At 39.4% G+C, this 25158-nt stretch overlaps 1 long non-coding RNA gene across 1 annotated transcript; it reads left to right on the top strand.

Annotated features, from left to right (window-relative positions):
- Window positions 1–506: 506 nt before the first annotated feature.
- Window positions 507–24682, top strand: LOC135327174 (uncharacterized). Its single transcript, XR_010387323.1, has 5 exons — window positions 507–591; window positions 11834–11967; window positions 18018–18089; window positions 18179–18270; window positions 20393–24682. It is a non-coding gene; the product is annotated as an uncharacterized LOC135327174 (long non-coding RNA).
- The last annotated feature ends 476 nt before the right edge of the window (window positions 24683–25158 follow it).

Genomic DNA, 25158 nt, shown 5'->3' with positions numbered 1-25158 from the left:
TTGGGAACTGGGTAGCCTGGGAGAAACTGATGTTTTTCAGTGAAAGGTGAATAAGAAGAAATGTAACAAACAGCTCTGAATATGTTCACTTTTGCCTGAATCAGGATTTTTAATGGGTTTTAATTCTAATCTAATTAGCATTTAAACTGCTAAGTCCAGACCTCTCTCCTGGCTCTCCTAACCTTGTGTTTCAAAACCATCTGCTCTCCCAGTGCTAATAACTTATCTTCATGGTGAGACAAGTGTGGACTACTTTTCTTCAAGTAATTTAATTTTCCCTGTTTTCTACATTAATTTTTCCAGTGCTTTGTAGTCCACACTTAGGCTATGGATTAAAGCTACCACGTCTTTGGGAGAGATAATGGTATAAGTTACTCTCACATTCCTCTCTCCCTCTTGGCCGCTCATTATCACCCTACGCTTTAAAGAAAACCTCGGAAAATACGGTAAAAAAAAAAAAAAAGCTAGGTTTGTTCCCTGGTGTGATTCACGGATCCGGCGTACGAACGCTGGTGCTGAGGCGCAGGGCGATGACGCGCGCAAGGGCAAGGGCAGCGGCAGCGAGAGGGAAGGGCAGCAGGAGGGAGCGCGGTAAGGCTCATCGCGCCGAACCGTCTGTTCTGTAAACAGGCGCCTTTTTCCCCAGTTCGCAGGTACCATCCACCCTCTGCAACTTGGCAGGTGGCTATGCAAACACTGAAGAAAGGAAAAGTGCCTGTAGGTGTTTATATGACCTTTCAGCTGGTAGCAGACAGCTGGACTATGCCTACAGCTGTCAGTGAGGGCGAGTGTGTTACCGCGTGCTAAGAAAGGCTGAAACGCTTCCTAGCTCTCCGCTCCTCTCCTGCCCTGCACCACCACCGGCTGCGTGATCGCTCGCCCTTGCGCTCAGCCAGCAGCACATTAACGCAGCAATTATCTGAAGAGCAGCAGCTGGCAAACGTCAGTTATTTTGCAACACTAATACCTTTATCGGGTACCTGTAAATGATTAGCAGCACCCACAATAAACTGGAATCTTTCTTTGCATGCAGATAATCTAGGTTACAAATTTTGGATATCCATATTTATCTGTATTTCGGATAAAACATGCCTGAATCACTTATTTTGGCAAGCCAGGGCTCTGGCCTGCATTGCAGAAGTAGTGTGGGGAGTCGACCTCAAATGTCAATCATACAGTTCTGACATTTCCTTCTCGTTTTTCATAGTGGCTTGGTGGCTTCGGTTTGTACGCTATTAGACCAGTCACTTCAATGTTCTATTTTCAAACCTGTGTTTTCAAGAACAGCAAAAAAATATGACTCAATTGCTTTACAGTGCAAGTAATAATGACTGAAAAGGACATCTAAGTAGCTCCATGTAATGTCTGCTCTGATGTCAGTGTTCAGAAGTTGTGTTATTTTTGTGTGACCAGTACACCCATATCTAATGATCAAGCATCCAAGAGCTGGACTGGACTTTTTTTCAGATCTATACCTTTTATATGTATTGCTAGCAAGATAATCTCTGATATTACAGAAAGGAAACTAGAGATATTTGTCTAGTGATGAATTGGTGTTTCAGAATGGAGTTATACTAATTCATTCAAAATGTTTTAAAAGAGATTCACCGTTCATTTCAGTACAACTTACCTTAGAAAGTCTGCTTCCAGGGAATCTGTTTTGTGATCACGGTGATGAGGGAAGCAAAGAGAAAAAAAACAAGTTTTTTGCATGATCTCTAAATTTAATAGCATGTCTGTGTATGTTTGCAGGAAATAGGAGAATGAGGAGGAGGGAGCTCCCTCACCTATGGTACTAATATATCACCTTGGGCCTCTTTAAAATGCTACCAAACCAAAAGACAGTCAGACCTGCTGCCCAAGGAAAATCCTATAATGCTGAATTTGCAAAATGTTGCAATAAAAGTTTGTGCTTGTAATTCAATTGTCATTTTCCTGAGAGAAAAAAAAAATACTGATTGATGAATCAGCACCTGGGACATAAAAGGGAAGATATTCTTAGTTAAGCTCAACTCCTCTGGTTCGACATTCTCCTAGATGCCAAGTAGCAAAACAAAGCTATAGAAAAAAAATGTAAAGAACATTGTTGCGTTCTTGAGACACAGTTTCTAGTTTCATTTGTGTCCAGTTTTAAGCAAAAATCCTAACTTTGGCAAAAACAACTGAAAGGCCCCAAATAGGAGTCTGAGTGCAACTAAATCAACACTTAAGTGTCTATGGCCAACAAACTTTGGAGTAACTGGGGAAATGGCTGTGAGGTGACACAGATGATAAGTGCATTTTTAACTGTTTTCTGTTTTACTTTTCTTTCATAACCTTACTTTTAATGTTGTAATCAAGAATCTTCACTAAAACAAATGTAGTTTTCATTTTAAACTTCATTGTTTAAAGTAGATTCAGACAAATCTGACACAGCCAGGAATCTCTTAATTCCCTACAGGTGAAAGATCTAAGGCTGGTATCTGGCCTTATCTAGTGTTCCTCTGACTGATGGTAGAAGGTAAAAAGTGAGCCCATGGCTTATTAACTTCTTAATATTGTGGTCACTTATAACTTCTACTTAATAAGAATTCCTAGGATTTTTCTTACAGCTGTAGAAAGATTCTTTCTGAGAGTAGAATTCAGGAGTAGAAAATAATGTTTTTCCATAAGTCAACAAAAATTCCACATCTTAAGCAGACCTCAACTATTGCAAGGAATGATGGGATTAAATTTGCTCCTCTTATGCATGTTAAGTGTCCAGCACCCAGAGTAAGCAGTAATGGGTACTGTCCCTCATTGCCAGCTTAGGCTGATTTCACTTCAATGGCATTCTTGTAGTCACTGTCTTTAGATGCAAGTTTCTGTTTAATTTCTCAAAATATAAGGGATAGAGTGCTCATATTTAAGAGATGCAGGCTTTTCCAAGTGTGTTTCCCAACCATGCTATGTTATGAGAAGGTTATAAAGTGATGTGGATGATAATACTTGGAGCTTGTGATTCACAGCATCATTTGTATCAGTGAAGCTGCACCGGTACTAGGCGATATTGAGAGAATTTCTGAAAATCCCATGTGGAAGGCCATAAGTCTTCATGTGATCTCAAGTATCTTCATAGACACATGGCACCAGTGCGTATCTAGGACAGTGGCAGAGCTGTGGCAGTGCAAATAAAAAGCCTCATATTATTGAAAGCATTCTTCCTGTATTCTGCAAGATCTCTAATCCCAGTCATAAACAATTGCTCTCCATATCTGGCAAATACCTAATGTTCTTTCATTTTTTGGTAGGATTCTTTTGAGCCATATGAAACTTAGGAGTTTAGTTTAAGCTAGCCTTTTAGGTTCCTCAATCATAATGAAGAGAGATAGGCACTCCCAAAAGTTATCTGACCTCACATGTCTTAGACTTCTAAACTAGGATGAGATTAATCACCCCACAGAGATGCCTCTTCATCATCAGGGATCATGATGGAGTCTACACAGTTGGCTTGGACCAGATCCCTCAGGTTTAGACAGCTAATGTTAGGTGAAACAAGTCTCACCCTTTGAATTGGTTTTCAAAGATGACCTTTTTCATTAAGGGAAATATTTTCTTAATAGCTTTTTAACAGAATCATAGGATCACAGAATCATAGAATAACAGGTTGGAAGGGATATCTGGAGGTCATCTAGTTCAAAGCTCTGCTCAGAGCTGGTCTAATTAGGTCAGGTTGCTCAAGGCTATGCCCAGTTGAGTTTTGAACACCTCCAAGAATGTAGATACCACAACCTCTCTGGGCCTCTGTTCCAGTGTTTGGCCACCCTTATGGTAAAAAAAAAAAAAAAAAAAAAAAACCTAGCATCTAATCAGAATTACTCATGTTCCAATTTGTGTCTATTGCCTCTCATCCTACTGCCATACACCTGCAAGCAGAGTCTGGCTCTGTCTTCTCTGTACCCTCTAATGATGTAGTTGTAGACAGCACTAAGGCCTTTGCCTTCTCTTCTCCAGGCTGAACAAGCCCAGTTTGTTCAGCCTCTCCTCGTTCGTCCTGTGCTCCAGCCCCCAGCCAGCTTGGTGGCCTCTGCTGGACTCTCTCTGGTAGGTCCATGTCTCTCTTGTACTGGGGAGCCCAGGACTGGACACAGCACTCCAGGTGTTGTCTCATGGGGGCTGAACAGAGGGGAAGGACCACTGCCCCGGACCTGCTGGCTAAGTTCTTACTAATACAGGCTACGATCTTGCTAATAATCTCTTGCTAATAATGATATGACATTGTACAAAACTAGATCATTGGAGATCATTTAGTCAAGAGGTGATCACAAAGTTTTTGGTTTCCATGGCATATCTCTAGAAGGCTCTGTGAAGGTCGGTGCATCCTGGAAAGAAAGACTATTTCAGGTAGATAACAAGAACAGACAGGTAGAAAACAAACAAACAAAACCCCTTTTCTGCTGCTAGGTTTATTTTTAACCCTGGCATTGTTGTGACTCAACAATCTGTTATATAGGCAAAGCTCAGGAACATGGCAAACTGTGGCATAACATGAAAACAAGGAGCAGTTGGGAGGGATGTGCAGGTTTCCTTAAACATTTTTCCTGTTGGAAAAAATATCTGTGATATTACATCCTAAGGAAAGTAAGTCTATTTTTGTAAGATGTAAATTTGCTACTTTAGGGTCTATAGATTCCCTGGAAAATATTTACAGTTCCAGAAATGAAAAATGCTTGAAACCCATAGAATTAGTAGAGAGGATAGAGGCAATTGACTCCAGTGAACTGGCTAAAGAGTGAGCCATTCTGGATAAGTCAAATGAAGAATGCATAAAGACAATACACCATATGCTTAGCAATATGCTTTCCAGCAGATTCTGCTAGACTTTGCAAATTGTCTTGCAATGATACAGAGAAAATGATTTAACAGCCCAACAGATGCTAAATGACAATAGATACTACCTTATCTAACCTAACTGTAGGGGGTGCGTTTGCATGTGTGGCCAGAACACTTCTGATGGAAGAATAAGATTCCCATTATATACAAAACTGTATAGTATCACAACACAGTGAAGACTTTGCATGCAAGTGTCAATTGTTTAATTGTTTTTTTTCTTTTTTTATGAGTCCCTTTCGCTAAAATGTGGAGTCCTCAGCTTTGGATGGACCTTTAGCCTAACCTATAGTTATAAATATAATTATATTTAAATATAAATGTTTAGATATAACATGTTTGTATAATAAATATATAACTGTAATAAAATACTCATAATTACAATTATTACATTATAAAATGTTGGACAACTGTAGTTGTTAGTGACATGAACTATATGCTTTTTGAATTTCTGAAAATCAAGCCCAATAGCTGTACTTCCAAAAAAGCACCAAATTTCAAATATGGGTAAAAAATTTTAGTCATAATGTTGATCTGAAACAGCGTTGTCATGCTGCAAACCAAGGCCCATACTCCTTTATTTGTACGTTTCTTCCTTCCTTCCCCTACTCCTTTTCCAAGGAGGCTACTGCTGTCACTAGAGAAGGTTATTACGACAAAAAAAAATACATCCTGGAAGGTTTTTGCCCCTCTGATGACCACTTCCTGGAAGACAACAAATGTTGTCCATTTAAGTATCTTTTACCCAATTGCAGAATGCAAACAGTAGCCATTTGATTATGACACAAACAGAAACTAAATTAACTGTATCTTACCAGCTTAACATTTTTGCCTGGTAAAACTTTTTGTAAAGGAAAGAAACCAGTCAATGGGACTTCTGGTATTGCTCACTCAGATTAACACTAATAAGGTAATTTGGTCTAACGAAAGTCCCCATGGTATTTTAAAATTTAGATCATTTGATGTTATAAACTCATGATTATTAAAGTATATTAAAGAAAAGTAGATCTACAAATAAAGAGCAAGTCAGAAATATTGCATTTCCAGAAGTACAGTGTTTCCAAGTTATTTTCCTTGTTCTTAGTATTATAGCATAAAAATAGGACTCTGCCCTAAAAAGACACACAAATTAACTGTTTCAGCCACATCTGAATGTATTTAACATTATCATTTCATGTTGCATTATATTCAGGCAATTTTAATACCGAATGGAATATGAGCAATCAAATGTGACACTGGCAGGTCCTGACCCATGTAACTATTCTTACTGCACTCTGGACTGCTTATAATGTTTTCAGCTTTAGGTGTCTTCCTAAGATATTGGTAATCATTTGTAAGAACTGACTGTCAGCAGTTATCCATCAGAGGCAGAGGCAGGAAGGAGGGAAACAGTATCATACAATGCAAATCTCACATTGACTGAGCAGTTTCTTTACAGGTACTCACGAGGACCTTGCCGTTTCCAGCACTAGTAAGTCACTGGTTATTTTGAGGAACATTTAACTTTTCTATTAAATTTTGTTTGGCCTCTATCTCTTTCTCTTCATTGTTATACGTGAGAATTTATTTTTCTTTCACTAGTGTAGCTTTTCATTTTGCACTGAATTATGTGTGGATTTATATCTTCTGCTCAACCCTCTGTCATTGCTGAGACATGAAGAAAAGCTAGAAAAAACAGGTCTGTCTAATATGGCAGACTCGATGTTCAAGGACTGAACAGTATTTTCCAAGGTTTAAGTCATAAAACCTAAGTTTGCCCTTTGGACACAAAGTCTCTGGCACACCTGCGGAGGTCCCTAATGTGCCTTCTGGTGGTGACCCTTCTGTGCCAATTCAGGATGAAGAGATCACCATGACAGCAGATTTAGTTTGTTCTGAACGTGTACCTGAAGTCTTGCATCTTTCTGCTCTTGTATATGAATGTGATCAGTAATGTGGACGGTGAAGGACTTGCCTGAACAGCCATGGTTGCTACAAAATGTAATCCTGATGAATTCAGTCTCCTTTTTTAAAGATGTTCTCTATAGCCAGCTCTGATCAGTCCTTTTCTGAAGTAATCATTTCTGCAGGTTGTAGCCAGTTTCTTAGCTGGCTTCCCTTTAGACTCATGGCTCAAGCTTAGACTTTCATACCCACAACATTTTGTCTAAATAGCTGTTTCTGGTTTAAATGATATGTCCCTGCCATAAATGTTTCATATAACTAATGCTCTGTCCAAATCCAGCCTTTTACTAAAACAAACTCCTGCTACACCAATTGTGCTGGTATCAATGTAGTTTCTCTGCTCCCACCAAAAATCTCCTTCCTTTTATGCCACCCGCATGAAACTTGCTGTCAGTTCTCCCACTGCCACTTCTTCTGTTGTTTCATTAAAAGTTTTAACTCTGGGATGGACACTATTTGTGAATCAATAAAAACATTTTAAAAGCCCCCAAACTACCTAAAAATGCACATGCTGCTTAGCAATGTAATCTTATTGCCTTAGCCCCACTTATTGCCTTCTTCGCCAGATTCCTCTCATTGTCATTTCACATCTAAAATGAAGTTGCAAGGTTTTAGGAATGCAGACTTTGTTCTTTATCCATTTTGCAAGTATTAAATGTAATAACATAAACGAAGGAGAAATTACCCTATCTAATAATGCTCTATTCCTACAGACAACTGCTCGCCCTGCATCTGAGTTAATGATTTGCAACATGGGAGTAGTAATTTTCTGAATGATGCACTATTTATCTGTGGAGGATACATCTGTAATACTTTGGAGTTAAAACATCCTATCAGTTTTACAATTCCCTTATCACCCTCACTACCATCACCTTCATTCCCTCCAATCCACCAGCAAAATTTTATAATATGAAGAGATTTTCAGTGGTCGTGTTGAGCACAGTGACCATATATGTAGGGCCATCCAGCTATGTGCCTGGTCCTAATTTGAGGCATAAAAAGAAAAGTATGTGCCACTAGAGTGGCTCACTCAATCACAGAGCTTAGCATTTCTCCCAAACGTGTTGAATTCTCACATTTCTCTTTAGTCCAAACAAAGTTTCCCCTCTTCTGTGCACCCAGAGGCGTTGCTGTTCTGCAGAACGTAATAGCAGCAGATTAAGCAGTTGTTCCCTGCTTGCAATGGTGGGTGAAGCTAACCCACGTGCCCTAGCACTGAGGGCACCAGGGGTCCTTGGACCATCTGCTAGAGCTGAGAAGTGATGTGAGAAGCTCCTCCTTGGATATCTGCAGTTATCACATCCAAATAGCAAATTCAATGTAAAGATTCAACTTTCCTGATTTATATTGGGTCAAAGCATGAGAAATTTTGTGGTGTTTTAGTGAGTTTGTGGTATTGCTGCCCAGCACATTAAGGCAGGACTAAATTAACATTACTGTGTAGACTTGTTCAGTGTCTTAGGCTTTGTTAAAAGGATGCCTACTTGGAGACTGTATTTTTTTCTGGATTTCTTACATTAAATATTGTGAAATTCACTGATGAGATCCCAGGGCACCATTATCATATTGGGAAAAGACTGAAGCATAGCAGGACACCCTTGTTACCCTTCTCCCACTTAAAAACCTTGCCCACTCCCAGAAAGAAGGACTTCATGAGCTTCAGGGTAAAAAAAATGAGAAAGCAGGGAAGTAAAAACTGGAAAGTCATTTTGAAAGAAATTCTAATTTATACTTCCCTTGGGACTGTCTGGGGAGATTTATATTTCCCTTGTGGGAGAGGAGGAGGAGTGATGTATGGCGTGAAGTTAATATAAGCACTCTGAGACCTGTGAACCTGACTCTCTTTTATTTGCGAGTCAAAATGCACATACACATAGAGCATTAGGCTGGATATTATGTTCATGTGGAATCAGTGAGGCAGCAGAAATATCATTTAGACAGCTTTAATTGAACCATCTTCTGCATGAGAAAAGGTTTACAAAGCGAACATAGCATATGTTGAGCCATAATTGGTCCTCAACTATTGTACAGTTTTTTGAGGAAATTGCTACAATCTTTAGTGTAATAAAGTACATAGTACAATGTAATCACAGATTATTCTTTAATTTACAGAGTTCTGAGTAAGTGTCAGAGCAAACAAGTTGAACATCTGGTAGCAGAGACAAGTATCAATGAACTTAGAGCCATGTTTTAACTCATGCAGCTGTCCTAGCTAGCTGAATTAAAAGCTTTTGTTACTCTTGATGTCTGCAACCTATGTGTAACAGTCTGTGGGAAAAAAATAAGTCTCACATCATTTGCAAGCTCTTTTGTGAAGGAAGCTCTTCCTCTCATAAAATATGTATTCATTCAAGCTAAAAATACAGCTGTGTAAGTCATGTTCACATGACCTGTGTACTAAGAATGTACCTATGACATCAGAATAGTGAATGTCCTAGAAGGACTAACAAAGGAGTGATACCTAACTCTGTGCCAATCACAGGCCTCTGACAAAAGACTTTTGTTCTCTTGGGCTTTTTTAGTATTTTCCCCAAGAAATTTAAGCATCATATATTTTCTTTCAATTCTTTAAAAAATTTATAGATTTATATTTAATGAAGGTTATGTACTTACAGGTGTCCCACTAAAAAGTTTGTGAACTTGCACAGTGTGCATGTCAGTAAATAATTTGGAAGCCAAATATAGCGTGATTCATGCATACTGGACACTTGTGTTGGATTTGTACAGGAGGACAAGGTGATGGAGAAATCATGCAACATTTTTTTCTTCTTCCCGAGCAATGGACAAATGTCTACCATAGTTCTGAATACACTGACCAGAGGAAAATGAGTCGTCATGTCTGTCGTGGTCATCTAGAACCTCTGGCTAGAAGTGAGTAGTGCAGAATGGCTTTATCTGCTGATATTTCTGCCCGTTGACTGGTGCCATGATTATGAAGGGATTGTGGTTGGACACGCAGGCAACCCATCCCTGATATACTGAAAAACTGCTCTAGTTTTGGCTGCTTAGATTTTGAACAAAAACATGAACAAACCAATCTTAGAAGTCTGGCATTTTGAGCTTTCATCTGCTTGCCAGTATGGGATTGATTCTAACCACAGGATATTTTGTCCAGCCTGGTTGTATACGAGACACTTCACTGGACTTTTTAGTGTATTTGAGTATAGTGTCCTAATTACATTATGCTTATCTGTGATTGTAATGATTCCTCTTTCTACAGTTAGCAGCCTGCAAAAATTTCCTGCTATCCAGAATCACTTAATTAGTGATATATTATTTGTGCTACAGTATGCCACAGGGGCTTCAAATCCTTGGCTGGGATCCTACTATAGGAACTGTGTAGGTCCATAAAGGAAGAAATGGCTGAAGTCCTCAAATTTGTAGTCTAACTTTAGGAAAGTTGTAAGTACTGAAATATCTAATTACGGGGACTGCCAGGCAAAAGACATGCAAAATTATCTTCATTAAAAAATGCCGTCACTTTTAAGAAAGACCCAGTCAGACGCCCAGCCCTTTAAACACTGCACGCTTCTGTTAAAACATGCCTTATTGGTATGGGTTCTCACAACATATCATTCAGACACTACATTGATTTCCAGAGAAGATAAAGTCTTTAGTAATGAAAAATTTTTACAGCTGAAATTCAAACTGCATGGAATTGTACTTGACACTGGGGTAGAAAAGGCTTTGTTTAATAAATGCTTCTCTCATGTTTATAACTGTAGTTCCACATGAAAAATGGAAAAACTACTTTTTGGGCTATCCTCACTGTGTTGAAGATTCTTCAAAAGTCAGCATGAATTTCTGCTTAGTACATGCCATTCTGAAATGCATAATACTTATGTTCCTGGGAAGCTACAAGAAGATTTTAATATCAACAAACAGGGAAATTGTTGCAAAGGCAAGAGTCATCCAGCACGTAGCCTTATTTCAGGAAACTTAGTAACATATGAGAGTTACTGTATGTAGCCAAGTTGCTATTTGGGTACCGAGCTAAGGACAGTGTGTTTAATTAACAAAACCGATATTAATTTCCTGTTTCCTATTTACTGATAGGCAAGCTAAAGCGTAATGTCTATGCCAAGCATTCATAGCATCCCTAAAAAAACATCTTCTGGAAGTCAACTAGATTCATGGATGCAAATAATATTGTCTACTTTAGTCCTGTCTGTGATTTGTCGAATTGGACCTGCAGGCCTCTAGGCATTGCCTTGGAAGCATTTGGTAACCTGAATTCTCTGCGGAATATGGACGATTGTGCCACTGCCAAAGCCAGGCACAGTGCTGAACTGAGGCAGTTCTCCTTCCGAGATTTTACCACCTCTTGGAGGGACAGCTAACGTTATATTTATAGCACAGCTGAGAGCAGGGTTCTAGGATACTTCATTTGAAAAAAGACATTACATGATCTTGTGCTATGTTTCCTGCCGATTATGCCTCAAGACATATGTCAAATATGCTCCAAAACAAAAGAGTTAAGATTTTGAATCAAGATTTGAATCAATGCTATGGTTTCTAGGTCTTTCTTGGCTTTGTGTTGTTTTCATGTTTACCTGAGAATTCAAAATTCTGTTTTACTGTGTACATGTTTTGATTTCCTGTGTTGTTGCAGATAAAGCCTACAAAGCATCATCAGAAACATTTTTTGGGTCATTACCTATACTGAGCAGTCAGTTTCTCATGATAGTCTAAATCAGAATTACAGAAGATCACTTTGATTTGATCCACTTTATCTGCAACATTTAGTCCTTAATTCTGCCACTCACTAATCGTAAGTTCAATTTTGCTAGCTTCAAAGAGCCATCTAAATTAGAGTAGACAACTTCTATCACAACAGTGAGCAGACAACATTTTATCAAGTTTCATCTCAAATTAAAAAACAAGCATAAGAAATTTTAAGTCAAATCTAGACAATCTGAAAGGTAGAAAAAATGATTAAAAAGCAAAACCATGATAATAAAAATAAAACATTTCTAAACCATCATTCTGTTCAATCTGCTAGCATCAGTTCTATCATTTTCTTTTTCTTTTTCTTTGACAGTCTTTTCATGTTTTCTGTGCTGGTAATGAAGTCTATAGGACAGACCACACAGGTGTAAAGATGGGAATGTGAGAGAAAAAGATCAAGAATGGTACGTCTGGAGAAGTTCTTGGATGATGCCAATACCTTCTTGGGTAAGTGGATAAAATGCAAGAGAAAAAGTATTAGAAATTAGCTTGAGGAATATGGACAGAATGGGACTTACAAGTCAAGCCAACCTTAAAAACAGAAGTGTGGATGAGAAGGAAGGATACGACAATGGTCAGATTTGGGAATCTGAATGATACGGCTTTATACACATCGCATGCCACAGAGACAGCTCTCTGCAAAGACGATCCTCCAGTCTCCCCACAGAGAGGAGACCAGACAGTGTCTTCAACAGCATTTGCTTCACAATGATACAATTTAAATTGATTATTTGAATTAGCAGAGCAATTTATTAATCAAGTACATAAGTGGAACAGATTAACGAGTCTAAGGGATATCCAGCTAGAAGTGTCTGAAACAGAACACTAACCATCCCTCATGCAAAAGCCAAGGGGAACAAACAAGAGATAATTGTTCCTCTGTAAAACTGTGTGTGCATGTTCAAGTGCACTGATACGTATGTGTGTGATCAGCACAAGCAGAGTTCTCAGTGTAACTTGGGATTATGTGTTGGAAAAATGAATAAACGGGACTGCAGATTGAAACAGCAGCCTGAGAACTTTCAGTGTTTGCAAAGTTGTGCATCTTTTCAGTAACATCATTTTAGCTCTGCTGATTAGTTGGCATAATGATCACAGCAATAGACAGTTTTTAATCTCAGAAAATTCACCCATTTTGGAAAATCTATTAGTGTCTTCCTGGATGACACCTGGGAGCCAAATGCCAACAAAATGTAGCCCAAGAATTACAGTACTTGCTGAACTGTGGGGTGAAGAATTATTTGTGGGTGAAGAACTTGACCCAATAAATGTTTAGCACTAAATTTACACATATAACATATACCTTAGTACCTGCAAAAGATTTTTCATGATAATGGATCAGCCTAAAAAACTGATGGATCAGCATGGTGTAAAGCAAATTTCAGGTTTAAAATGAGAGGTTTTCACAGGAGGGACTTCACCACTTGTCATAATCTTCCTATTCAATATAATTTTAGAGTGTCAAACACTTGAAGCAATACATGCAATCATAACCAGTGAATCACTGGCAGAACTCAAACTCCTGACTGAAACACTTTGGCTAGAATAGTCACTGAATCTCAAACAATCAACCCATCTCATAAAATTACCAACAAAAATAGGGCTATATTTTCTGCATTAATTATTTGTTGTGATTACCAATTCTAATCAGGAATGTGCTGAGCCCTTTCTTCTACAAAGCAGAACTAAGTCCTTTGGCCATTTCTGATGGTCCTGGCTGCCAGGAGGCAGGAGGTCGGGCTGTAGGCTGTACATGCCTGTAGGTCGGGCATACCATGAGAACAGCTTCTCAAGCTGCATTTTGAACCTTCCATTTCTCATTTTGTCTAGTAAGCAAGAAGCACAGAGGTAAGCAAAACAAGTCCCAGAAAGTACACAGAAAGCCTTTTTTTAACCTTAGAACAGTTTCAATTTGAGTTTGATGTGAAAGTTCATGGGAGTTATCCATAACATTTCCACCCTATTAATAGACTTGGTTTAATATAGGCACAGAGCAAAGGCACTGTGAAAACTTCCCCACATAAATCTGTTAATGCACTTCAATTTTGAATTACATAACTGCTTTTTCTCTTTCAGAAGCTCTTCAGAAGCCAAACTGTATTATGCAAAATTTAAAATCCTCTCTATATGGTCCAGGGCAATGCTGGATTAGATATTCCCAAGCTAGCCATAAGAAAGCTAAGATACCAGCTAAGTTCTCTGCTAGGTTAATATTGTTCTGTTCACAAAAGTATTTTTGTATCCACAGGAAGACTAATTAGCATGAGTGCAGTATTAGTGAATTTTTCCAAGCCTTTGGGAGAAGGTGCCCACACAGAGGCAGTTTTCCAAGCCTGGTCTTAGCTGTGGGAGCTGCAGATGGTGCTACTGAGCTATGAACTCTTTTGAAAATCTGACTCTTAATGCGAGAATCAAATTACCTGAAAAAATTATTGGGCATCACCAGTCACTCAGCTGCCTCATGACTAATGTCACTATTGATCTCAGTTTATTAGACACAGTCACATAAAGATCATCATGCTGTCATACTTCGTAATGGAAGTTACTGGCTCCAGCAGCAGCCAAGTGTGGTATTTTTCAGCACCTGAGTATGCCTGTGAGGCACTTCAAGTAGTTGGCATCTTCTTCTGACTGTGGACGAGCTGATCTCAAAATCAGGAGAGCTTTTAACTCTTCTCTGAACTTCTGTTTATTCCAAGTGTACAACTCTGTACAAGAGTAAATAAGCTCATTAGCTTTTGGCTTCTATGGAAATACAGTGAGATTCCCATTTATATTATCACTGGTTTTCAAAGATACATGCAAATTCACCCTCTTAGGCTTTTCTTTCAGACCGCCTACCAGCTAGGGGGAATACAATAGATTTTAGTTTGCATTCACAAGCCTGCAGGCAGGTAATACTCCTGGGTGGGGATGACCAGGGCACCTATGGGAAGGCAGTCCAAATGGGAGGAATCGTCAGGTACCCACTGAGACTGGGGGGTGGGGAGACGGGAAACCCAAGGAGCAGAGCTGGGGTTCTGCCACAAAATAGGGTGGGGAGGAACTATGTGATAATAACTTTAGGCATGATGAATTGTAGGACAATCTGGTAATGGGTCTTTCATTGCATAACTTTCCAACTACTGCCAGAAATGATGAGGTTTTTTTTGTTGTTGTTGTTTTTTGTTTTTTGCAGTTGTTACAAAGAAATAAATGATAATGCCAAAAAATGAGGGATGAATAATAAACTTAACATCTGTGAGGTGCTTAGTGACAAATATTTAAAACATGTCTCCTGGGGAGATATGATTCAAGTGACCTTGATCCACAGTAGCCATATTTTGATCTCTGTGAATATGTTGTTGATACTCACAAAAAGACATGTCTGAAGTGTGTTGCTATGACATACAAACAAAACCCTCTTATAGAGGGTTTCCTACTGGGTAGAGGAACCCAGAATGTATGATCTGAATTGGAAAATAAGTGACTATATGTATAACTAAAAGCATGAATCAAGCCTGCGAGTCCATTTACATGTGCCAGAATACTTTGCTGAACAGTGTTTTAACTATTAGTCCTGTCAAATAAGATAGCCCTCATCAGCTCCTCAATCACCTGTGTTAGTAAGTTGTCATCAATGCACTCCAGAAACCTCCTGGATTGCATGTACCTTGCTATGCTGTCCCTCCAGCAGATATCAGGGCAGTTAAAGTCCCCCATGAGGACCACAGCCTGTGAACAGGAGTCTTCTTCCATTTGTCTGAAGAAGGCCTCATCTACTTCTTCCTGATTATGCAGTCTATAGCAGACATCCACTATATCACCCACCTTGGGCTACCCACTAGGCTTGACTCACAAGCTCTCAGCTGGCCCCTTACCTGTCACTAGGCAGAGCTCCATGCATTCCTGCTGCTCTCTCACATGAAGGGTAACTCTCCCTCCTCACCTTCCCAGCCTGTCCCTCCTAAAGAGCCTGTATCCATCCATTGCAGCACTCCAGACATGAGCTGTCCCACCACATCTCCATGATCCCAATGAGATCATAGCCCTGCAGCTGCACACAGACTTCTAATTCCTCTTGGTTTTTTTCTCCATATTGTATATGTTAGAGTACAAGCACTTTAGAGAGGCATCCAGTTGTGCTGATTTCCCAGAAAGGATTAGAGCACTTCCCCCATCATGCTGTCCTCTCACTACTTCCTTATTTGTGTGCATATGCTTGAGGTGGGCCCCACAGAGCCCTGTTTGGTTGATTATGAGGTCTTTCTTGTACACAAGACCTTGCACCCTTTGCTTGCCAACCCAGTGCACCATTTCTCACTTGATTGTGGATTGCCATCTTCCTCCCCTGCTATGCCTAGTTTAAAGCTCTCCCCAGCAGTTCAGCCAGTGTGTTGGCAAAGATACTCTTGCCCAACCTTATCAGGTGGATCCCATCTCTTCCTCAAAGTCCTCAGAGAGGGTGCCATGATGACGTCCTGTTTTATTGATTAAAAGGTCCCTTCTGTTCACATCAACCTGCACCCTTTTCTTGCTAAGCCCATCCACTACTTCCTCACTTGATCATTGGTCATTTTCTCCTTCCCCCTCCATTCCTAGTTTAAAGCCCTCCATAGCAGGTTGGCAAGCCTATTGGCAAAGATGATTTTGCCCCACTTCCTCAGATGGATCCTATCTCATCCAAGCAGTCATTGGTCCTCAAAGGGGGTTCTGTGGTCATAGACACCAAAACGCTATTGCTGACACCAACCACACAACCAATTGTTGACTCACAGGATCTGTCCATTCCTCCTCAAACCCTTCCCCCTAACTGGTACAATAGAGCAGAAAATTACCTGGGCCCCCATGATCTTGTCCACCAGAGCCCTTGCTCCCAGAGTCATGTAGTCACACCTGACACTTTCCAGGTCTCTCCGGCAGCATCACTGGTGAATTCATAACATTCAAAATATATCCGTTCATAATATGATTGTTCTAAATTCCTATAATCTTTACAGAAAAGCATCTTCAAATGAACGTGTTATAACTTCCAAGAAAGAACCTTTTAAAGATGCTAAATATTACAAGTGCAGATAAAAAATTATTTTCTGCAAAACAGAACAACTAATGGAGTTCCTAAATACAGCCCTCTGCCTGAGTAATCAGTTCTATATATATGCTCCATCTACCATAAATTCATAGAACGTAATTCAACAGTTCTTTGGAACACAGATCTGTTTCCTCCAGCTTTTCAATTGTTCCATGGCCAAGTGTAATAGAAAATAGATTCACTATAATTAACTGCTCTTCAGAAAGAACATTGAATGTACTAGACATAAAAGCATGTAAACTGCTAGCTTCTCAGTGACAACACTCCCTGTATTTCTTAGAGCAATTCAGCCTAGGAGACTGTGGGGAAAATCTGTTCCCTTTTTAGAGGTACTGCTCCAATACACTGCCAATAAACTGTGACACGCTACCAACACTGGGGTGACACAGACGACCCCTGTGGCGCAGCACCACCGCTGCCGGGGTGACACAGACCACCGCAGTGACACACCACCACTGACAGGGGCCATGCGCTCGCCTTGCCAGGCAAGAGATTCCTGAGCAGAAGCAGGCAGCTGAAACCTTAGACTCGCCGTCAGATCTCGTCCCAGACTGAGGACGTCCCCTTGACTCAGCAGAGAACAAAGTCTTCTCGCTGCCCAAAGGACATGACAGTTTTTGCCCGCGCACCTCACGTGCTTGCTTGCTTGCTTGCTTTTCAGCTGGCTCTTTCCCCCAAATATCCTGCCGAGCTCCTTCAGACATGCTGTCTCCTCAGTGTTCTGGTTACAGGGATCACTCTGCTTTCCTGAATCAGCTGCTGCCTTGCTTGAACTCTGTGTTGTTGCATTGGAGGGTTCAAGTGGAGGTTGGACTATTTATTAATAGGAGTGTCCCAGTGCCCCCCCAGAACCTTCCCTTCTCCAACCTAAACAGTCCTGCCTCTCTCAGCCCCCGCCGTCAGTGACCTTGTCTCCCCTTCGCCCATTGTCATGAACTGCCCCATGGGCTCCTCAGTGCAGAGAGCGGCTGGCCCGTTCCTGGGCCACCCCGTCAGTGCAGGACTCGGGTGCCGCGGGCACCCCGTGTGCACACCGCGCTCTGCAGCAAACTGAACTCTCCAACAAAGCTGATTTTCAGCCCTTTAGCTCCCTCGTAACTTAGAGAATGCCACAGCTCTTGCTGCAGCGCTCGAATACAGTTCTCTTTACTGACAGTCAGAGGCAGAGCAGTTCCCCGTGGCTGCCACCCATTCACGGGCAGACAATATTTTTTTTGATTTTCAGAATTCTTGAATTTAAAATAAGATGAAAACAGAACCCAGCTCTAATGAAATATAACTTACCTGTATCACTTCAAACCTTCTTATGAAAGGTTGATACCTTCGCTAACATCACTACATAATTTATTCCTTTCATGTAATTCACCTGATACTAATTTGTCTGCTTGTCCTGATTTTTCTTTGGTCGCTATTTTTATGGTTTCAGGAGACGAGGAAGGGATTTTCTTAGCTGATATTTGCTTCATTTTCAGCGTTTCTCCATCTGTTTTAATTTCAGGTATGTGATATATGGTATTGGTCACTTATGGTTAAAATAGTAACTTTTAAAGATGGGATGAATATAACATCTATATTCTTATTTGAGAGGCTGTTGGACATCATGCTCCAAGGCAGAGTTGAAGAAGCAACACCAAGCAGTGATGCAGTTGTCACAGTGGAAGGAAAGAGCCTAAAACAAGGTAAGAAACAACAGAAGGGGGAAAAGATTCTTTTCAGTGAGAAGGATGAAGTAAAGGTCTCATATGACATTTATACCTCCCTAGGAGTATACTCACTCTGCAAATCACAGCACATGCTTTGATCTTTCAGTTTAGACCGCTGTGGCCACTTTTTTGAATATAAGCTACAAATATGCAATTTTGGCCACAAAAGGTGAATTTCCTCTAGAACATGAGAATAGCTGTACTGGGTCCAACAAAAGGCCCATCTAGACAAGGATCCTTCTTTTTCCCAGTCACCTTCCACTAGTAGAAAAACCAGAGAGTGTAATATTCTCCTGATTCTGTTCTCATCTAAATTTAGGCATATACAACAAAGAGGTTTACATCTCAGATAGTCGCTTTTGGAACCGCATTGTAGTCAGCAGAGACAAAATGGTATTTGGTGAAAATTTTCTCACCTACTTTGAACGTCACTACCAGTCAGGATGGGCTGAATCATGCTCTACTAGTATTTAGTTCTTCTGTAACTATAGAGGGAACCAAGAAAGATTAGCTCAGGCATAACTTCCTCTGTCTCTTACAAAGACACTTATCTGAAATTAATCCCATTCAAAATGCCTGTAGTCAAACCTGGATTTAGGGCTTTAATGTGAAGAGGTACGGGCTAGAGCTCAGACCTGTGTTGTGACCCACACCTGATATCTGATGCAGCTGCATCCCAAGGGAGCAGTGCTGAGAAGTGCTCAGCAGAGTGGGAAAAGCAACAGCAAAGCAAAACTGTGGAAGTGGTGAGAAACAGCAATAGGAAGAGTGGCCAGAGGCGGTAAAAGGAGCAGCAAGAGAACAAGCAGGCAAAACAGGTAGTACTTTTGGAATAAGATATTGAGCCGTCTAGGAGCTGGGCAATGAATACCTAGTGAAACTTAATCAGGGAAGAAAGGTTGTGGCTTTAAAGTCATCAGTAAATCTCATCTGGAGGAGTACTCATTTGATGACATCATTCCTTCCCAGTTCTAGCACAATCAGTTGTTTTTCCAAAACTATAATATAACTCTGCTCTCCTTCCCCAAGATAAAAGGGCCCTTTATCTTCCTTAAGACCTTTCTTTAAAAACATAACCTGTATATGGGTGCTGTTTTCCCTGAGGCACTCAGAAGATGTAATTTTCTGTTGAAGATGGAGCACAAGCTGAAGTTGTTTACATTTTTTAGTGGAGATCCTTAAAAATTGAACCTAGCCTTTTTTACTATTTAAACATGTCTGACAGAAGATTAGATCAGACTGAGATTGACTAGTGCTTCCAACTGGGAAATTGTACAGAACAACAGCTTCATTCTACACAGTGTCTTTCATGCAAAATAAAGCACATTTTACTTCAAAAAACAAGACAGAATGATAGAATGGTTCCTCTTAATGAAACCCAACAAAATCATAATTAAAAAAAAAAACTAAATGTGGAAAAAACAAAGCAATGAATTCTAAGAAAGAATCAAAACAAATTAAGAACAGGAAGAAACAAGAAACCCTGGTAGGTTAGTTCAAAACAAGCAAAAAGCAAAAAATGCATCTAGACAATCATAGCACCAATATTTCACTTTAATTTACTTAGCAAAATGAGACTATAGCCTCAGGACTTTTTGTCAGATAGTATTTGAAATTCTAGCTGCCTTATGGCAAAATAAATTGCATAAAAGAAAACTAGGAAGGACAAAGCAAAATTTGGACATCTCAAGAGAATGTAGTGTTGCCAAGCTCCTGTGACTTTGTGCGGGTGGTTTTTGTTTAAGCTTGACGAGCTTAAACTTTGTTCCGGGTGTTCTCATACATACATTAAACATAACTTTTAAGCCATTCTCATGACTAAGGTCCTGTTTCATCATTGTGCAATATTTGGGGCTGGAAATATTGCTAATCACAATACACAAAACAGCTATAGATTAAACTTCCTTTTAATAACTGAGGCTTTTCTAATCGCTCTTCCCACTGTTCTGCTTTCCAGGCTTAAATCTTTCTTTCTGCTGGTTTGAAAGGAAAACAAAAAACAGAAAGAAAGCCTTTTGTGGGTTAGAATCCCAGACTCCTTCTCATGGATGCTTTGTTATGTGCCAAAAAGTGATAACTGCATTTTTCCTTCCAGCAGTTCTCATCCTACAGTTATTCCTCCTGCTGTCAAACTGGTTTACTCTGCAATGACTCTTGAGGTTACTTTTCATACAAGGAAAAAAACCCTAAGATCTGTTTCCTAGCTTTCATCCTTCAGAAACTGGTCACTACAAGCTCTCTGCTGATTTCCCTCTGAGGTGGAGTATTAGTGGTCCTGCCACCAAAGGACAATCCAGCGTTTAGCCGTAATACTTTGATACTGCTCCTGCTGAGCCTAGCTGTAAAGGTTTCTGGTTTTACTGATGCAGAATCAGGCCCTTGGCTTTGTTTGCTGTTCAGGATGAATTCCCTGTGCAAAATCACACTGGAATGCAAAGTGATGGCAGAGTGTAGCCTACTGCAGTACTTCTTGAGTAATGAATCTCAGGTGAAAAAAAGCAATTGTACATATTTTTTGTGCTGTAAGTATACAAGATAATTTTGGGAAATGAAATATTATGCATAGGCCCTACTACCATTTTTAGAATCAAAACAACTTCAAAGACCATCAAGTTCATCCGCAATGATAATATTTATTGTGGGTTTTCAAGGGAGGCCATGAACAATTGCTTTGAACTTTAAAAGCAATCATGACAAATCATTTAAAGGAGAGATGCCAAGTGTTTTGACATCCAGGCCACATGGGGTTTACAAATGGAGACTGTGAGCCAGAGGGGAATTGCTCCCCTGGGTAAGAGAATCTGTTTCCACGACCTACTGTGATCCTCTTCAAGTGTACGGTACATTTCCTTTCTATGCAAAACACTGCGATTTCTAATTCATAAAGTGATTTAAAAGGTCACTATCAAAGAGTGACTTGTCTGAGGGGTTTAAAATTCAGACGTTTCCTCAGATTCCCTTGAAATTTTCTGTGCCTATGGGATAGGGTTAATGATCCTGAAAGGGCATGATTTGAACAAGTCACTTCCAAAGAACGTCCTCTCCACCTGCTTTGAAAGCATGCCAGTATAAGTTCAAAAAGTTCTCCTGATCTTTTTACATTTACTTGGAGCTTAAAAAATGGCCCAGACAACAGTGCTGCATATTATCCAGGGACTAAGGTACACGGTAACTGCTGAACAGAGTCTAGCACCTTCTTAACTAAGGCAACACTTGTATTTGGATGAACTGTACCAAACAGGACTTGTACTTGTCTACTTTGAAACCCAGAGTTTCTTCTGAAGAATACTTCTACCTTCTACAGTCTCTTCACCTCCCATAACTACTTTTAAGCCATGAACTTAGGAGGCTATGGAACAGACCACTGCCCTCTCTTCTAATCTAAAATGTAACAAGCTAAGCAACAGAACTGAGTTTCATCATGGGGCATGTGGCAAGGCTTGGCAACCCTGCCTTAATGTCAAAGCCTAAATCCTGGTCACACTGATCTCACATTACAAAAAATCTTAGGAAATTCAGGAGACCAAGATTTTGCCTTTTGAATTACAATGCCTCCCTCTCTTTATTTGCTATTTATGGGGGATCTAAGATGGATAATCAAGATGGTGCACTGATTAATAAAGAAGCTATCACTTAACAAATTATATACAAATCATTAAAACCAAACAGATGACTCTGTGACGTATCTAGAAAGATACAGGGTTTATGTCCATCCTGGTCACCAACCCACTCTTGCTATGTTCTGTAAAGACTGGTAAAGACTTGTTTCCGACAGAAATCCTTCTCTGGGCTTTTCCCAAACCAGTGATGTTTTCACAGAGAGACAGTAGCATCTATTTTCTGTTACATGAGAATCCATTATACCATACCATAGAGTATTATACCCCCTAAGTCAAGCTGGAATGCAATCAGAGGAAAAGGAATCTCATCCACTGAAAGGGAACATGACAAACTAAAATTCCGCATTTGAAAAAATAAACATATATTGAGTGGTGGGAACACCGTGCCTGTCTTCAACTTCACATTTAGCTGGAGAGTGGGAACAGTGGGAGATTTAATGATTCAGTCAGAATTTACATAGGAAACAGGATGATGGGTCAGAGGAAATGCTTATTTATAAAAAGCTTTTATGCTGATCTGGTTTGGGCTCTTACACCCATACAAAGAAGACATTCCAGGTTTCCAGGCCACTTGCCCCCAAAGACCATGAACATTTTCTTCAGTGCTTTAGGGATAGTATTGATTCTTGCTGGGCTATATCCAAGTCTTACTAAACTCACAGGAGTTTTGCTACTGATTATGGGGCTCTCTGGAGATAACCTGTCAACACTGATATGGTTGGTCACTTCAGTCTCTGCACTCATATATTTCCCTTCCAGACATAATCTCAGAATAAGCATTTTAGTTTCTATTTAATACTGAGACTCCAAAAACTGTAACACTTGTTTATGCAATATTTTACTGAGGAACAGTTAAGAGTTTCCACATGCACAAGCAGTATTATGAGTACAAGTGAACAAGTTTTATACCCCTCAGCTCTCAGCATCTATGTAGTGCCATTGCTCCACAACTTTATGTTGAACACTTCACAACAAGCACCTGAGCTCAAGGCAGGCCAAATTATACTAACTGAAAGAGGCAAAGAATGACTAGAAAATCAGCCCAAAATATCAAGTGTCAACATTTGATTCTGATTTTAAAAAAACGAAACATACTATAGACTTGTACATTGCTGCTAGTGTCTGTTAACGGAGGACAAAATGCTCCGACTGGCTATGCTTTTGCTCTCCCAACAGCATTGCCTGTGCATGAAGAACACATTGATATGGTAATTCAAAGCAGTCGTCCAAGTCTTTAGAGCAACCGATAATATACGTCATACAAGTTAAATACTCCAGAAGAGTAGAATCAACATGAGAAAAATACAGAATCTGAAATGAGATTCTGGAAAATTACTCTTTCTATGATTCAAACTGACTCACTGAATGAATGGTGTTCTGAAAGTGGAATATATCTACCAGAATTGATCAGGAATTTTTCAATGACTGTTTTTTGTCAAAAAATCTCTCTTTATCTTAGGCATGAATCTTATGGAAAATTGATGGAAATAAAATGTTGTGCTTCTGTCTCTTAATTGTTTTGTAACTGCCACAATATCCTATTTTCTATATGAAAATTCTGTTTTTAAGTCAATTTATTTTCATTCCAAAATTAAGTATATTTTAAGCTAAAAAGGTTATATTTTTAAAAGAAGTGTTAAATTCAAAGCAAATATTTCCACTGTCTCAAGCTAATTACATTTTTAAGTTTAGCTAATGAAAACATTAAGAATTTTTGGGATACTTTCAAACAGGAAACTTTTCAATGTGTCAAAATTTTCTGTGAGGTAGGAAAGTAATTTCCTCCCTGTCTTAATACATACCCTGATTCATATTATTCATGCTGCATTTCTACAATTACTTTATTAACTGTAGAATCTTCATTTTCTTTTCATGTCACTTTTTGTAACATGATTTGAAAGTGAGAACTTAAGAAGGGAGCTGGTTTATTTTCATTTACATTTCTGTAAAGGTAACCATTGACTTTACTACTATAAATACGGTCAAAATTAGGCTTCCCTTCAGGCCATGCTGTAACGAGTTTCATGGAAGTGGTTTCATCACACACTAAGTTGCAGTAACTCATTTAAAGCTGCCTAAGCAGTTACAGTATTTGAAATCACAGCAGCTAGTGGTAGTCAGCACCATGGCTGTGAAAAACAGTGCAGAGGTGCTTATTAACATCTTTTATTGGCTGACGTTCACATTTAAATTTAAGTTCAAGCTAACAACTTAAGGACTTTCAAACATTAGACTAGTCAGTAGTGAACAGGTTTAAAATACAGGAATACACATCCATAAAACAAGATTCTTTAAGCTTTGTGTATCTCAGTTTGGAATTATCCAGAGCTTTTGGTTTAGACAAACTTTAGCTCCATCTCTGTGCAAGAACCGTAAAAAGCACTGTGATGCCACTGATACATTTTTCTTCCATATAGTAGAATTAAGGATTAAACTGATATGAGAAACTCAGTTCTGGATTTTGAGTTTTACTATAAAACCTATCTGGAGAGAGAGTTTTGCCCTGTCCTTCAGATAAAAAAGAAGAAAAAATGGCTCACTCACTTTCTAGCTAGAGCAATGTAATATAATTGTAACTCTGTTGTCTTTAATGCTGTGATGTATAATCACTGTGTGTGAGAAAAAAATCTGACCAGAAGACTACCAAGGAGAACTTAGCACACAAGCCTGTTATTGCTTTAAGATTTTGTACCTTGGAGAGAGGTTTCTTCTTGCCTTGAAATTGCAAACAGCCTGTTTATTCAAAAGCTTTCAAAATGTAAATTCAAAGAACCCTCTATCTGGGTTACTGCAGAATAAACAATCTCATAAACAGAGCATGAAGCAACATGCAGCTGTGCTGTTCTCTGTGCACCCTGTATTCTGCAAGGTCAAAATGATGCTTTTCCATTTTCAGAACAATTCTCCAGCATTTTTTGGGCTCAGACCAAAACTGGTGGATTATTTTCAGTTTCTATAATGGGGCTTCCAGAAAAATAATTAGAAAATGTGGAGGGAGACCCTCCAAGTTCAATGTAATATGGAGATGGGTCATGGGAAGCAAAAACTATGTTCCCATCTAATGAGTCACCCAGCTGTTCAAATTTTATTTTTAGGCTTTTATCATAATGAAGGTGTCCCTAAGTACATTTTCAAGTAATAGAAGTTGCAGTGTTAAAGTAATAAATTAGTAGTAATGGTATAAAATGAATTTGCATCACATTACTAATTTTAATACGTTTAATATGTCTAACATCTCTACTGA

Source organism: Dromaius novaehollandiae, chromosome 1, assembly GCF_036370855.1.
Source record: "Dromaius novaehollandiae isolate bDroNov1 chromosome 1, bDroNov1.hap1, whole genome shotgun sequence".
NCBI classification, from domain to species: domain Eukaryota; kingdom Metazoa; phylum Chordata; class Aves; order Casuariiformes; family Dromaiidae; genus Dromaius; species Dromaius novaehollandiae.
This window is presented reverse-complemented; position numbering and strand designations above follow the sequence as displayed.